The 5,631-nt window shown below is 41.6% G+C and overlaps 1 protein-coding gene across 1 annotated transcript in view; it reads left to right on the forward strand.

The window, feature by feature from the left end:
- LOC146596652 (unconventional myosin-Va-like) overlaps window positions 1-5,631 on the forward strand; it is a 31,439-nt gene that overhangs the window by 2,127 nt on the left and 23,681 nt on the right. The window lies entirely within an intron of this gene.

The following is a 5,631-nucleotide window of genomic DNA, read 5'->3' on the forward strand; positions in this document are numbered from 1 at the left end:
CCGGGTGACGCTGCGCCTTTGGGCCGGGCCCGCGCCCCTGGCCGCCGTGCGGGCCCTGCGGGCGGCGCCGGCTCTCGCCCGCTTTGGACGGGCGGTCCTCTGATCCTGCTGGCCTCGTATTGCACGGCAGCTTGTTCCCAGAGGAGGTTATTGCCCTGCAGGGCTTCCTGGTGGGAAAGCCTGCGAGTTGAGAGCCGTTGAAACGATTGTTTTGTGCATTAGMGATGCTTTGGTTTTATTCCTCTGTCTAGTTTTGGTGCAAAATATCTAAAAAAGGTGGCTGACCGTAGACTGAGGGCAGTAGGGATCTTTGGGGTCACCTGATGTGAGCACTGCAGTACAGTGCAGAATTCCCCCAAACAACAAGCTTGTGAAGTCAAAGTCTGCTCTACTGCAAGGCACGTCATCCAGATCCTTGAGCCACTTCATGAAATGCTCCTGAATTATCCCCAGTCTAGCTCTTTGTCTAAGAAGAGAAAGGGAAAGGAAACAGCCTGTTTGTTCTGGCACAAGCAGTCCACCTTATCTGTGGAGCCCGCCCGCAGAGCTGTGGTAGACGGCACGCTGAAAATGCATCCTGAAAATGCATCGGCACAAGTCAGATTGGACAGTCCTTTCAGCAGGCTTCATTGACCACATCTCCTATTTGTGTAGGAGAGACTGTATGTAAGGAAGTAACATAACATGCCTGCACGCCCTAAAGAAAGCTTAAAAAAAACCCTAGTGGATATGATGCATCTTTRTATGTCACAGACAAGTACCTGTATTAACTGTAATTGCAGAAGGGATGAAAATCAGCACCGTGGTCAAAAGGRCAACGGTAGGGTTGAGTTGTTCCCAAGTTGTCTATGCAAGGAGTTATGCTATGGAAAGTTTTTCTATTCTTACCTCTCTCTGTGGATGTTCTTATTAGGGAATTACAATGTTCATATAAGACATATAAGGTTAATCAGAAATACTCATTTTTGTTTTTATATTCAATCCCTATCATAGCTGGAATTCACTTCCTTGGATGGTTAAATCCCTGGTCAGAGACTGCCCCAGAAATGTGGGTGTCCTGTTGTCTTGGTGCCATGTTACAGTGAACTGCTCAGTGCTTCTTTTAGTCCCCAAAGAAGACTTGCCCCAGTGTAGGTACCTGGGTACTGGTACAGCCCCTGGGAGAGACTGTTTTTGCATCCTTCCCCCTCTACCTGCTTGTCCCCAGGTGAAACCATCCTGCTGTTTAATCGAGTTCAGTATCTCACTTAGCAAGAAGCAACAACAGACCTCATCCTCGGTCAAGTAACGTAAATAATGGCTTTAAGGTTGGAGTGGGAAAGGTAGACAGTCCAATCAAAAAAGCAGAACGAGCACAGAGTATAGTGMTCCAATAGGGGGTTTACTGGATGACTAAGGTGATCAAGATTGCTTCTGTGCTTTACTCTCACACAACAGGCTATTCTTGTCCTCTTTAAAACCATATGTAGGCACGGGAAGAGTGACTTTCATACGTTTTTTTGTACTGGCAGGCACATTCAGGATTGTCATTCAGGACAGCTTTTTAACGTACCAGAGCATCCAACTTAAAACTCACACTTAACRTATGGTATTCACGTGTATGTTTTGCTGGCAGGTGAGGTAGGGTGTGAGTCTGTAGTGCATCATTATTGACTCTACCAGTGCGTGTTCTGAAAATAAGTATCTCAGAAGCTCATTTACCCCTCTTTCATTGTCAGTCCCCATTCCAGCTTATCTAAATTCTGCAGATAGCTGTATTTGTATGATTTTTTTTTAAGTTAGTAAAAAATATGTAAATAGCTGGAGTGCCAGTGATGCAGAGAAGTTGTCAACAACTCTTTAAATATTGTCCGAGAAAGTGAGACCATATTTTTATTTCAAACTGTGAAGCTCTGTGCTGTACCCCTCTGTGTCTGGTTTTGTTAACATCCACTGTAGAGCCTTCGTATTTTGCTTCACTTCATGCCAGAGTAAAAATAGTGCCTTCTGTCCCAACCACATGTATATGATATCTTGAAATAGTATACAGGAACCATCGTTTTCCCAAGCTAAATTCGTTTTTGTCAAAAATTAACTKTGTATGTTTTCCCAGAAGTCATGCCAGCCTTAGGAAAATCCCATTCCTTTTATTCATGCATGTGTTTATTTAAACTCGGTGACCATATAGACAGCCTTATTGTTGTACACTGATGTTCGTCAATTAGGAAGTTAGGAAAATTGTATTTAAGTTCTAGAATAAGAGCATTCACAAGCTAATTGTGAGCAATGGGCTTATCCTGTACTGTGCTTTATATTCTTGCACCCACTGAGATTTCAAATACAAATTCTACTTGAAAGTATTAGCATCATTTTTGAAGTACAAGTTAAAATCTGTTCTGTGGTTGTATCACAGGCCTTCTTATTAAACATATCTTGTGCTTGTGAGCTCTGTTTTACTTGCCCAGTTGGAAGTCTATCAGTGACAGATCAGTAGTCCTACTGTAAGATAATTTTTGAAAACTTTGGTTTTCTGACTTTGAAAACAAATTTAGTAGAATCTGMTGTGTGCCTTGTAAATGATAGTAGACCCGGTACATGGTATGCATAAGTAGTTGGTTGCGTTTGGTAACTGTTGGCCAGGAATAGACATTTATGTGCTTGTGCTGACCCATAAAAACCAGTAAGGACAAGCCAGGTCATGCATCAGCTTGTGCTGAGTGTAATCTGCTTTCTTCTGAAATTAAGGACAAGTGAGAATGCTTTGCTTAGTCCTAGAACACACTTGACTTATCTTTGCTGGCAGAACAGCTAACTTCAGTGTTAGACTTCAGTTTGKGTAAAAACAAACCCCAGCAGAAATTCTCATCTGCATACAAAAATTAACAAAGCAGATGAGATATTGTGCATAAGCCTCCTCTTCGTCCTTTTTTCCCCTTGGTTGTATTTGTTTTTTTCCAGAAGTATGTTCTGTGCTGTGTTTTCCCAGAGCATTTTGCATTGTCCCCTGGGGATTTCTTTGTGAATTTTGTACAGTTGTATTCAACTTATTTATTTATTTGTATCTTTGCTGCTACTGTTTTTTTTCCTCCCTGTCTGTAATCTCTCAAATTTGGGGCAGCTAGCTCCAGCTAGCTTGCTCTTAACTTAGGGCCTAATCCARTTTCAGTTAAAGTGGATGGAAATACTCCTTATGACGATAAAAGGAAGCACTGAACAATTTTCACCGTAGAAATGAAATTCACTGTGTAAGCTGAACAYGGGAGCTGACCTTCAGTTCTGTCACTCTCTCCTTGAAATGGTTTGGTTTGAGGGTTTCTAAGCATCAGACTGACTTAAGGAAGTGTCAGAGGGAACTGCATAAAACAAAAAAACGCTTAGCAGTTCCCAGCATCGCAGGAAGCCCCTTCTGGGTTTTTTGGGCAGCCTGCRAGCAGCTGCCTCGCTTCCGAAGGCAGAGTGTTAACGTGCATTGTCTGCCCCTTCGCTGTGTGCCGAGTCCTTGGAAGTGCAAATGAGCAAACGCAGACACTAACCAGGGCAAACTTCTGGTGTATATTAATGGTGCATGATGAGAGAAACGTACGGGAAAAAAAACAGAGTATAATAGCGAATAGATAACAGTATTCCAAAATTTCTGTGCTTATTAGGGTATTTTCCCTGAAAGAAGTGCTGTTTTACTTATATAATCTATACTGCTACTTCAAACGATTGCCTGTGATATATGAATTTTCTAAAAATTAAGCAGTAGCCAGTTGTCTCAGTAGAGAACTGCTTTGTTTTTCCAGAGTTGTATTGCCTAGTGGTGTACTGGTGGAAGTCATTAATTTCCATGTGCAGAGAGTTTTATGCTATGTTGATCAGGAGGAGAGAGACATAGCATCCCACTTCATTTCCAGGTAGGATCTGAGCAGCTCAGAACAGTAAGGCCAGCGTAGAAATTAAAAATATACTATCAAGGAATTACATCTGTAAATGACAACAAACATTATAGTATATTTTATAGCATGCTCTCTCTTGTCTTCTAAAAATCTAATAGAAAAGAGGGAGGAGATATTTTGGTTGCTTTTCTATTTTGGGGGCCTGCCCTATTATTTGAATGAAAGTTACTGGAATTCTGTGATGACAACTCACAATTAATGTACAACAACTTTACTGCTGTTGTCTTCAAACTGAAGGTGCTTGGTGTGTAATTACCCAGCTGTCTAATGAGACTTGGTTTAACCTAAGCTTGACATTTTACTGTATTTTTGATTAAAAAAAAAAAAAAATCCTGTCATTGGATGCCAACCACAGCAGCTGAAGAACCTTTAAAAAACCTCTTCGCTTTCTATTAGAAATTCTGTGATTTTACGAGAATTTATTATTCTTGTTAAAAGAAAATGTGATCTTTGGGAAGCAAAATTAATGACAGTTTGAATCTGAGGCCATGCTGCTCCAGAGCTGTCTAGGGAACGCAGAGAGCTGAGCTGCTTGTTTGAACCCGGACCGTGTTAGAGAAGGAAATGAAGTCAGTCTGGGCAGGGCAGCATGGCCTGAGAGGCAACAAGCTTTTTGTGAAACTGCTCGCAGTCCATAAATAGGTTTTTGGAGGGTGTATTATACAAGCCTACTGAGAAACTGAAAGTGTGGCATCATTGGGAGCTGCTTTTTGGGGAGAGGGAATAGTTGCTGTATACTCAAAGTGATTCTTTTGGGGTTTTTTGCTACTGAATACCAAATCTTCAAAGGTATATCAATTTTCTATCTTACATGTAAGAAATAATTGTGAAACTCCAATTTATAATAATTAGTCTCATTTATCTAATTCTTTGTATTTCACTTAAAACATTTTCCTTTTAATAAATTGGTGGAATATGTGGGATACTTATCAGAAATCCTTGCAGAATCATGACGTCTATATATTGAGCTGGTTATTTCCTGTTTCTACTGCAGTGATTTTATTATATGTGCCAGATGGCTTAGATAAATATATATATATATATAGATAAATAAATAATTAGATAAAATCCTGTCAAGCTCCTACTGTGCTAGGAAATGTGTGCAGTGACCAGTGTTACCTTTTAGAGGGAGCACCAGGTTAAGTTGAAAGGGATGGTGGCAACTCAGGCAGACTTACCTGGCCCTTGGGGTCKTCTTGTGGGGCTTTGGAAAGTCTAATCCCTTCCATGTGTTCTAATAACAAAGTAATTTCTCCCTCTGTTTAATGAGACTCATCATTTAACMTCCATAGGATTAAAGAAAGCATTTTGTTTTTGAACTAGTCAGAAAATATCCAATATCRCAAGATCTGTTTCTGGATGATCTATTTTTAATAGGATTAAAAAAAAGCGAGAAGTAATAGTAAAGTTAAATGTACCTGGTGTCGTTTCTGCTGTGGGGAAAATACAGTGCGCAGCTGAGAAATACGTTGTTGCGCTGGTGAACACTGAGGTGATGGCTGGATTTCCGACGACTTGGGATAAGCCAGCCATTTAGTGTGTTTTAAAGGCATATCGTTGCTTGAAAATCCAGCGCGTACACAGACGTTCGGAAGAACTGCTTGAAGCCTTGCTTGCGTTGCGGGAGCCTTGGCGCCTGGGCGCGCGCGGGAGCGTACGCGAGGGCGCTGGGCGGGTGAAAGGCCGAGCCTCGCCGGGCCCCGGCGGCGCGCGG

Source organism: Rhea americana, unplaced genomic scaffold (genome assembly GCF_003343005.1).
Source record: "Rhea americana isolate MKP2758 unplaced genomic scaffold, rheAme1 scaffold_2, whole genome shotgun sequence".
Taxonomy (NCBI): domain Eukaryota; kingdom Metazoa; phylum Chordata; class Aves; order Rheiformes; family Rheidae; genus Rhea; species Rhea americana.